At 43.1% G+C, this 11,721-nt stretch overlaps 1 pseudogene; it reads left to right on the forward strand.

Annotated features, from left to right (window-relative positions):
* The first annotated feature begins 8,532 nt into the window (after positions 1-8,532).
* Positions 8,533-10,189, forward strand: LOC121471570 (annotated as a pseudogene).
* Positions 10,190-11,721: the final 1,532 nt, after the last annotated feature.

Genomic DNA, 11,721 nt, shown 5'->3' on the forward strand with positions numbered 1-11,721 from the left:
CAAATTATTTTAAGATTTGTGTGGAATCAGATACTGAAGGGTCAAGATGGCAGCAGAGCAGGGTCCCCAAGTCACCTGTCCTCAACAAATTACCTAGAAAACCTTCCAATCATCCTGAAAACCTACGAATTCGGCCTGAGATTTAAAGAGAGACCAGCTGGAACGCTACAGTGAGAAGAGTTCGCGCTTCTATCAAGGTAGGAAGACGGGGAAAAAGAAATAAAGGAACAAAAGGCCTCCAAGGGGGAGGGGCCCCGAGGAGCCGGGCTGAGGCCGGGGCGAGTGTCCCCAGGACAGGAGAGCCCCGTCCCGGAGGAGCAGGAGCTGCACCAACCTTCCCCGCGGAAAGGCCTCCCGGGGAATTGGAGCAGGATCCCCAGAAAGGCGGGGATGCCCTCGGGCTCCCTGGGACAGTAACAGAGGAACTGAGCCCCGGAGAGTGCGCCGAGCTCCCTAAGGGCTGCAGCGCTCGGCGGGACCCGGAGCAGCTCGGAGGGGCTCGGGCGGCGGCTCCGCGGAGGGGGCTGCGGGGCTCCGGGAGCAGCTCAGCGGCGGCGGCTCGGGCGGAGGAAGAAGCTCCGCGGAGGGGGCGGCGCGGCTCCGGGAACAGCTCGGAGGGGCTCGGGCGGCAGCTCCGCGGAGGGGGCTGCACCGCCGGGAGCGCGAATCCAACAGCGCAGGCTCCGGGGCACAGGGCGCCGGGACACAGCCCAGGATCCGGCCTCCCCCGGGACAGGCAGAGGCCGGGAGGGCCCAGGACAGCGAGGACGCTCCTGCCTGGAACTGAGCAGATCAGCGGCCCCGCCCCGGAGCCCCCAGGCCCTGCAGACCGAGAGCCCCGGAGCTACTGTGGCAGCTGACTCCAGGGTCCCAGAGCTGCCCCCGCCACTGTGGCTTCCTCCCGGGGCCTCACGGGGTGAACAACCCCCACTGAGCCCTGCACCAGGTAGGGGCAGAGCAGCTCCCCCAAGTGCTAACACCTGAGAATCAGCACAGCAGGCCCCTCCCCCAGAAGACCAAGGAGACGGACCAGTTCCAAGGGAAGTCAAGGGACTTAAAGTATACAGAATCGGAAGATACTCCCCGTGGGTTTTTTTTGTGTGTGTGTGTGTGTTTTTTTTTTCTTTCTTTCTTCTTGATTTCTGATTGCTTCCCCACCCCACCCCCCCTTTTTTTTCTTTTTTCTCCTTTTTCTTTTTCTTTCTTTTTCTTCTCTTTCCCCCCCTTTTTTTTTCTTCTTTCTCTTTTTTCTTTTTCTCTTTTCTTTCCTTCTCTCTCTGTTTCTCCTTTTCCCAATACAACTTGTTTTTGGCCACTCTGCACTGAGCAAAATGACCAGAAGGAAAACCGCACCTCAAAAAAAGAATCAGAAACAGCCCCCTCTCCCACAGAGTTACAAAATCCGGATTACAATTCAATGTCAGAAAGCCAATTCAGAAGCACTATTATACAGCTACTGGTGGCTCTAGAAAAAACCATAAAGGACTCAAGAGACTTCATGACTGCAGAATTTAGATCCAATCAGGCAGAAATTAAAAATCAATTAAATGAGATGCAATCCAAGCTAGAAGTCCTAACGACGAGGCTTGATGAGGTGGAAGAAAGAGTGAGTGACATAGAAGACAAGTTGATGGCAAAGAGGGAAACTGAGGAAAAAAGAGACAGGCAATTAAAAGACCATGAGGATAGATTAAGGGAAATAAATGACAGCCTGAGGAAGAAAAACCTACGTTTAATTGGGGTTCCCGAGGGCGCCGAAAGGGACAGAGGGCCAGAATATGTATTTGAACAAATCCTAGCTGAAAACTTTCCGAATCTGGGAAGGGAAACAGGCATTCAGATCCAGGAAATAGAGAGATCCCCCCCTAAAATCAACAAAAACCGTTCAACACCTTGACATTAAATAGTGAAGCTTGCAAATTCCAAAGATAAGGAGAAGATTCTTAAAGCAGCAAGAGAAAAAAAGTCCCTGACTTTTATGGGGAGGAATATTAGGGTAACAGCAGACCTCTCCACAGAGACCTGGCAGGCCAGAAAGGGCTGGCAGGATATATTCAGGGTCCTAAATGAAAAGAACATGCAACCAAGAATACTTTATCCAGCAAGGCTTTCATTCAAAATGGAAGGAGAGATAAAGAGCTTCCAAGACAGGCAGCAACTGAAAGAATATGTAACCTCCAAACCAGCTCTGCAAGAAATTTTAAGGGGGACTCTTAAAATTCCCCTTTAAGAAGAAGTTCAGTGGAACAATCCACAAAAACAAGGACTGAATAGATATGATGACACTAAACTCATGTCTCTCAATAGTAACTCTGAACGTGAACGGGCTTAATGACCCCATCAAAAGGTGCAGGGTTTCAGACTGGATAAAAAAGCAGGACCCATCTATTTGCTGTCTAAAAGAGACTCATTTTAGACAGAAGGACACCTACAACCTGAAAATAAAAGGTTGGAGAACCATTTACCATTCAAATGGTCCTCAAAAGAAAGCAGGGGTAGCCATCCTTATATCAGATAAATTAAAATTTACCCCAAAGACTATAGTGAGAGATGAAGAGGGACACTATCTCATACTCAAAGGATCTATCCAACAAGAGGACTTAACAATCCTCAATATATATGCCCCGAATGTGGGAGCTGCCAAATATTTAAACCAATTAATAACCAAACTGAAGAAACACTTTGATAATAATACACTTATACTTGGTGACTTCAATCTAGCTCTTTCTATACTAGATAGGTCTTCTAAGCACATCTCCAAAGAAACGAGAGCTTTAAATGATACACTGGACCAGATGGATTTCACAGATATCTACAGAACTTTACATCCAAACTCAACTGAATACACATTCTTCTCAAGTGCACATGGAACTTTCTCCAGAATAGACCACATACTGGGTCACAAATCGGGTCTGAACCGATACCAAAAGATCGGGATAGTCCCCTGTATATTCTCAGACCATAATGCCTTGAAATTAGAACTTAATCACAACAAGAAGTTTGGAAGGACCACAAACACGTGGAGGTTAAAGACCATCCTGCTAAAAGATGAAAAGGTCAACCAGGAAATTAAGGAAGAATTGAGAAGATTCATGGAAAGTAATGAGAATGAAGATACAACCGTTCAAAATCTTTGGGATGCAGCAAAAGCAGTCCTGAGGGGGAAATACATCGCAATACAAGCATCCATTCAAAAACTGGAAAGATCTCAAATTCAAAAGCTCACCTTACACATAAAGGAACTAGAGAAAAAGCAACAGATAGACCCCACCCCCAGCAGAAGAAGACAGTTAATTAAAATTCGAGCAGAACTAAATGATATCGAGACCAAAAGAACTGTGGAACAGATCAACAGAACCAGGAGTTGGTTCTTTGAAAGAATTAATAAGATAGATAAACCATTAGCCAACCTTATTAAAAAGAAGAGAGAGAAGACTCAAATTAATAAAATCATGAATGAGAAAGGAGAGATCACTACCAACACCAAGGAAATACAAACGATTTTAAAAACATATTATGAACAGCTGTACGCCAGTAAATTAGGAAATCTAGAAGAAATGGACGCATTCATGGAAAGCCACAAACTACCAAAACTGGAGCAGGAAGAAATAGAAAACCTGAACAGGCCAATAACCAGGGAGGAAATTGAAGCAGTCATCAAAAACCTCCCAAGACACAAGAGTCCAGGGCCAGATGGCTTCCCAGGGGAATTCTATCAAACGTTTAAAGAAGAAATCATACCTATCCTACTAAAGCTGTTTGGAAAGATAGAAAGAGATGGAGTACTTCCAAATTCGTTCTATGAGGCCAGCATCACCTTAATTCCGAAACCAGACAAAGACCCCACCAAAAAGGAGAATTACAGACCAATATCCCTGATGAACATGGATGCAAAAATTATCAACAAGATACTAGCCAATAGGATCCAACAACACATTAAGAAAATTATTCACCATGACCAAGTAGGATTTATCCCCGGGACACAAGGCTGGTTCAACACTCGTAAAACCATCAATGTGATTCATCATATCAGCAAGAGAAAAACCAAGAACCATATGATCCTCTCATTGGATGCAGAGAAAGCATTTGACAAAATACAGCATCCATTCCTGCTCAAAACCCTTCAGAGTGTTGGGATAGAGGGAACTTTCCTCGACATCTTAAAAGCCATTTACAAAAAGCCCACAGCAAATATCATTCTCAATGGGGAAGCACTGGGAGCCTTTCCCCTAAGATCAGGAACAAGACAGGGATGTCCACTCTCACCACTGCTGTTCAACATAGTTCTGGAAGTCCTCGCCTCAGCAATCAGACAACAAAAAGACATTAAAGGCATTCAAATTGGCAAAGAAGAAGTTAAACTCTCCCTCTTCGCCGATGACATGATACTCTACGTAGAAAACCCAAAAGCCTCCACCCCAAGATTGCTAGAACTCATACAGCAATTTGGTAGCATGGCAGGATACAAAATCAATGCCCCGAAATCAATGGCATTTCTATACACTAACAATGAGACTGAAGAAAGAGAAATTAAGGAGTCAATCTCATTTACAATTGCACCCAAAAGCATAAGATACCTAGGAATAAACCTAACCAAAGAGGTAAAAGATCTATACCCTAAAAACTATAGAACACTTCTGAAAGAAATTGAGGAAGACACAAAGAGATGGAAAAATATTCCATGCTCATGGATTGGCAGAATTAATATTGTGAAAATGTCAATGTTGCCCAGGGCAATTTACACGTTTAATGCAATCCCTATCAAAATACCATGGAATTTCTTCAGAGAGTTAGAACAAATTATTTTAAGATTTGTGTGGAATCAGAAAAGACCCCAAATAGCCAGGGGAATTTTAAAAAAGAAAACCATAGCTGGGGGCATCACAATGCCAGATTTCAGGTTGTACTACAAAGATGTGGTCATCAAGACAGTGTGGTACTGGCACAAAACAGACACATAGATCAATGGAAGAGAATAGAGAACCCAGAAGTGGACCCTGACCTTTATGGTCAACTAATATTCGATAAAGGAGGAAAGACTATCCATTGGAAAAAAGACAGTCTCTTCAATAAATGGTGCTGGGAAAATTGGACATCCACATGCAGAAGAATGAAACTAGACCACTCTCTTTCACCATACACAAAGATAAACTCAAAATGGATGAGAGATCTAAATGTGAGACAAGATTCCATCAAAATCATAGAAGAAAACACAGGCAACACCGTCTTTGAACTCGGCCACAGTAACTTCTTGCAAGATACATCCACAAAGGCAAAAGAAACAAAAGCAAAAATGAACTATTGGGACTTCATCAGGATAAGAAGCTTTTGCACAGCAAAGGATACAGTCAACAAAACTAAAAGACAACCTAGAGAATGGGAGAAGATATTTTCAAATGACATATCAGATAAAGGGCTAGTTTCCAAGATCTAAAAGAACTTATTAAACTCAACACCAAAGAAACAAACAATCCAATCATGAAATGGGCAAAAGACATGAAGAGAAATCTCACAGAGGAAGGCATCGACATGGCCAACAAGCACATGAGAAAATGCTCTGCATCACTTGCCATCAGGGAAATACAAATCAAAACCACAATGAGATACCACCTCACACCAGTGAGAATGGGGAAAATTAACAAGGCAGGAAACAACAAATGTTGGAGAGGATGTGGAGAAAAGGGAACCCTCTTACACTGTTGGTGGGAATGTGAACTGGTGCAGTCACTCTGGAAAACTGTGTGGAGGTTCCTCAAAGAGTTAAAAATAGACCTGCCCTACGACCCAGCAATTGCACTGTTGGGGATTTACCCCAAAGATTCAGATGCAATGAAACGTCGGGACACCTGCACCCCGATGTTTCTATCAGCAATGGCCACAATAGCCAAACTGTGGAAGGAGCCTCGGTGTCCATCGAAAGATGAATGGATAAAGAAGATGTGGTTTATGTATACAATGGAATATTACTCAGCAATTAGAAACGACAAATACCCACCATTTGCTTCAACGTGGATGGAACTGGAGGGTATTATGCTGAGTGAAATAAGTCAATCGAGAAGGACAAACAGTGTATGTTCTCATTCATTTGGTGGAATATAAATAATAGTGCAAGGGAATATAAAGGAAGGGAAAAGAAATGTTGGGAAATATCAGGAAGGGAGACAGAACATAAAGACTCCTAACTCGGGGAAACGAACTAGGGGTGGTGGAAGGGGAGGAGGGCGGGTGTTGGAGGGGAATGGGTGACGGGCACTGAGGTGGACACTTGACAGGATGAGCACTGGGTGTTTTTCTGTATGTTGGTAAATTGAACACCAATAAAAATTAATTAAAAAAAAAAAAGATTTGTGTGGAATCAGAAAAGACCCTGAATAGCCAGGGGAATTTTAAAAAAGAAAACCATAGCTGGGGGCATCACAATGCCAGATTTCAGGTTGTACTACAAAGCTGTGGTCATCAAGACAGTGTGGTACTGGCACAAAAACAGACACATAGATCAATGGAACAGAATAGAGAACCCAGGAGTGGACCCTGAACCTTATGGTCAACTAATATTCGATAAAGGAGGAAAGACTATCCATTGGAAGAAAGACAGTCTCTTCAATAAATGCTGCTGGGAAAATTGGACATCCACATGCAGAAGAATTAAACTAGACCACTCTCTTTCAACATACACAAAGATAAACTCAAAATGGATGAAAGATCTAAATGTGAGACAAGATTCCATCAAAATCCTAGAGAAGAACACAGGCAACACCCTTTTTGAACTTGGCCACAGTAACTTCTTGCAAGATACATCCACGAAGGCAAAAGAAACAAAAGCAAAAATGAACTATTGGGACTTCATCAAGATAAGAAGCTTTTGCACAGCAAAGGATACAGTCAACAAAACTAAAAGACAACCTAGAGAATGGGAGAAGATATTTTCAAATGACATATCAGATAAAGGGCTAGTTTCCAAGATCTAAAAGAACTTATTAAACTCAACACCAAAGAAACAAACAATCCAATCATGAAATGGGCAAAAGACATGAAGAGAAATCTCACAGAGGAAGGCATCGACATGGCCAACAAGCACATGAGAAAATGCTCTGCATCACTTGCCATCAGGGAAATACAAATCAAAACCACAATGAGATACCACCTCACACCAGTGAGAATGGGGAAAATTAACCAGGCAGGAAACAACAAATGTTGGAGAGGATGCGGAGAAAAGGGAACCCTCTTACACTGTTGGTGGGAATGTGAACTGGTGCAGCCACTCTGGAAAACTGTGTGGAGGTTCCTCAAAGAGTTAAAAATAGACCTGCCCTACGACCCAGCAGTTGCACTGTTGGGGATTTACCCCAAAGACTCAGATGCAATGAAACGTCGGGACACCTGCACCCCAATGTTTCTAGCAGCAATGTCCACAATGGCCAAACTGTGGAAGGAGCCTCGGTGTCCATCGAAAGATGAATGGATAAGGAAGATGTGGTTTATGTATACAATGGAATATTACTCAGCCATTAGAAACGACAAATACCCACCATTTGCTTCGACGTGGGTGGAACTGGAAGGTATTATGCTGAGTGAAGTAAGTCAATCGGAGAAGGACAGTGTATGTTCTCATTCATTTGGGGAATATAAATAATAGTGAAAGGGAATAGAAGGGAAGGGAGAAGAAATGTGTGGGAAATATCAGGAAGGGAGACAGAACATAAAGACTCCTAACTCTGGGAAGTGAAATAGGGGTGGTGGAAGGGGAGGAGGGCGGGGGGTAGGGGTAAATGGGTGACGGGCACTGAGGGGGACACTTGACGGGATGAGCACTGGGTGTTATTCTGTATGTTGGTAAATTGAACACCAATAAAAAATTAATTTATTAAAAAAATAAATAAAAATTACAATCTCAAAAAAAAAAAATCTGCCTTCCCCAGACATGAAATCAGTCATTTTTCCAACAAGTCTTTCGGTGTAAAAATGGTTTTAGAGACCAGAATCTCTATGAATCCAGATTGTCATCTGCAGAATCTGAAGAAACAGCACATATCTCACTGAATTGCTATAAATACTAAATGAGGTAATTTATATAAAGTACCGAGCAGTGTCTGATTTTTAGTAAATATGCAACATCTGCTTCCCCTTCTTTCTGCTCCCCCTCCTCCTCTTCTTTCACTAGAATAAAAGCATTCAGGGAACCCTTGAAGACAAATGTGTCTATCAAGGAAAGAGAAGTACAGAAATCCTGCAGATGGGTTCAATAAAATGAGAACTGACCATTGGCCTTTGGATGCATGCAAGTGGAAGTTACTGATAAACTCTGATGATGCCCCCTGAAAAAGTGAGGACGCCCAAAGCCTGACTGGAGGGTTCTAAGAGGAAATGGAGACACCACATACAGACAAACAGGAGCAAAGAAATGAAGTGATAACTGACAAAGGAAATGGAATCAAGAGAAGTTATTTCTCTTAGGAAGGGATAAATCTTGTATGTTGGAGGGAATGACCCAATAAGAGCATGACAAATCAATGACTGTGGGAAAAGCAGGAAATGGCTGAAGTGGAATTCCTGAGAAGGTGAGTGGGGATGGCTTTAGGTGAAAGTAAGTAAGGTTCACTTGTATTAATTGGTAGGGTGGAAGAGGATGTGGCATAGATGGCGGGATGAGAGATACCCATCTGGTGGTAATCCATGGACGTTCTCTTTAAGCAGAAAATGTGTGAACCACCAGACTCTCCTTCCTGAGGGGCTGGAATGTCTCTTAGGATATAGCCTAAATGTTACCTGGCCTGGAATCATCCACTTAATCATGATGTAAGAATTCAATGGAAGCCCTGTTACTACTGTGCCCAGACACCAGAGCTTGCACTGCCAACACCTCTGATTAAGAATATGAAGCATAGGGGCGCCTGGGTGGCTCAGTGGTTGAGCATCTGCCTTTGGCTCAGGGAGTGATCCCGGGGTCCTGGGATCGAGTCCAGCATTGGGCTCCTCGAAGGGAGCCTGCTCTTCCCTCAGCCTACGTCTCTGCCTCTCTGTGTGTCTCTCATGAATAAATAAATAAAACCTTTAAAAAAAAAGAATATTAAGCATTGAGTAACCAGAGCTTCTTCCAGGTGTGCATTTGCCCTGGTTTCGTGGACTTTCCTCACAGCAGGGTCCCCGGACGTCAGTCTTTGCTCCCACCTCAAATGAAGAAACCGAGACTGCCTCCTGTCCCCAAGCCAGAGGAGACGTCAACCTCTTGGCATCTGCTCAAGGAAGAAAAAGAACTGCAAGAAGCAACTGAACACACCGATGAAGTACAAAATGAATTAGACTTCATGAACAAGCCAGTGAGGAGATTTAAATCTTTTTTTTTTAATTTTTTATTTATTTATGATAGTCACAGAGAGAGAGAGAGAGGCAGAGACACAGGCGGAGGGAGAAGCAGGCTCCATGCACCGGGAGCCTGATGTGGGATTCGATCCCGGGTCTCCAGGATCGCGCCCTGGGCCAAAGGCAGGCGCCAAACCGCTGCGCCACCCAGGGATCCCCCAGTGAGGAGATTTAGAAAGTAGAGCAGAAATAAAACAAGCTCCACCAACCATGTTTTCAGAGGAGGTCTGAATCAATTGCCAAAACCCCCAAATATTTGGGGGTTTTTCTCAAACCACAACGACTGTCTGTACTGCTTGGGAAGGGGGATGAGGAGGTGCTGCATTATTTGCCAAGAGCTGAAGTGATAGAATTTGAACCTATTAAGGCAGTTTATGGAATAGATGTTTATATTGATGAAAACCCTTACTTTGGAAAGAAAGTTCTTACCAAAGAACTTCATCGGAATGAGAATGGTGACCCATCTTCAAAATCCACTAAAAGTCAAGTGGAAAAGATCTGATGAAACATTCAAGGCAAATGCAGAACAAAGCCCACAGGAAGAGACAGCATGAGAACCAGACACCTTTTTCTCCTGGCTTCCTGACCATTCTGATGCAGGTGCAGATGAACTAGGAGAGGTCATCAAAGATGATAGTTGGCCAAACCCATTACAGTGCTACTTGGTTGCTGATATGGATGATGAAGAAGGACAAAGAGAAGGAGAGGATGATGATGATATGAAGGATGGAAGATGTTGATGAAGGAGATAAAGATGAAGAAGATGAAGAAGAAGAAGAAAGAAGACGATGGGATGGGGGAAGAGGAGGATGAAGGAGAAAGTGACTAGTGGAACACTGGTGGATTTGAATCTTCCTTTTTAAACTTTCTCCAGTCCCTGGGAGCAAGTTGCAGCCTTTTTTTCCCCCCTCTCCTCTTCTGCTCATTTACCCTGTTTTTTGAAGTCTCTTTTCTCTCCTTTTATACCATCATTCTCAATTTATTTCTGTTCAATGCTCTGAACAGAATACAGTGGGAAAAGAATGTTTTTATCCCTTTCTGTTCCAGGGGGTACATTTTTTCCCCTTTTTTATCTTTACCCTTTCCTGTCACAACAGAAACTTTATGGAATCAACACCCCTGTGCTCTGTGGGAAAAAAAGAAAAACTTTCTGCTCCCTTAGCTCTGCTAGAAGCTGGAGGGTGCTAGGCCCCTGTGTAGTAGTGCATAGAATTCTAGTTTTTTTCCTCCTTTCTCTATATGTTGGGCTTGGAGATTACACTGTGTCTCTATGTGAATATGGACAGTCAGCATTTATCAACATGTATCTGTCTACTTTCTCTCGTATAACATTTTTTAAAGCTTTTAAAAATGGGGTTATAGAAGTCAGCAAAGGGTGGGTTTAGATGTTTGGGTAGGTTAAGTTGGCATTTTGACAACATGGCTTATCTTTGGGCATGTATAAATGTGATGTTTAATGGACATCCTTGCAGTTAAAGATGACACTTTAAAAATTAAAATTCCCCTCCTTTTATTTTTTATTTTTTGAGAGAGAGAGAGAGAGAGAGAGAGAGAGTAGAGGGAGAAGGAGAGAGATCATGACCTGAGCTGAAACCAAGAGTTGGACAGTTAACCAACTGAGCCACCCAGGTGCCCCTAAAATAAAATTCTCTCCTAATGATGACTTGAGCCCTGCGACTCGATAGGAGAATCAGTAGAACCTGTGGGATCTTATTTGGAATTGACATTCTCCAGTGTAATTTTGTTCCTGTTTATTTTTAAATTCTCTTTTTGTTTCACTGGAAAGATCATGCTCAGATTTAAATGTTAAAAGTGTACAAATTGCTCTGTTATGATAAAACTAGATGTGTGGGAAAAAGTATTAAATGTTGCCACTAGAATCACTGCCAATATTCCCAAGCCCTCTGGCACCAGGCTGCTTACCCAATGTCAAGGGCAGTGCATATGACTGGTGGAGTCTCTATCTTGTGCCTGTGTCCTGGTTGTAAATGAGGCTAGGAGACCCTGTTTTCAGCACTTTCAACTACTTCAATATTGGAAGAGTGGCTTTGCCGTAGAGGGTGGGAACATGCTCCAAATGTTGAAAAAAAAAAAAAAAGGCTTTTACATTGGAGTATCTAAGATAGAATGACAAAGGTAAGAGGTAGTAAGCCCTCCCTCAACACACACTATCAAGGGGATGGAGTGACTGGGTGACAGGCACTGAGGGGGACACTTGATGGGATTAGCACTGGGTGTCATACTATATGTTGGCAAATCGAACTTCAACAAAAAAATATATTTAAAAAATGATTAAATAAAATAAAGAATGAATTATTTTGAAACAAATTCCAGATATCATATCACTGTACCTGCAAATAC

Source organism: Vulpes lagopus, chromosome 11 (genome assembly GCF_018345385.1).
Source record: "Vulpes lagopus strain Blue_001 chromosome 11, ASM1834538v1, whole genome shotgun sequence".
Taxonomy (NCBI): domain Eukaryota; kingdom Metazoa; phylum Chordata; class Mammalia; order Carnivora; family Canidae; genus Vulpes; species Vulpes lagopus.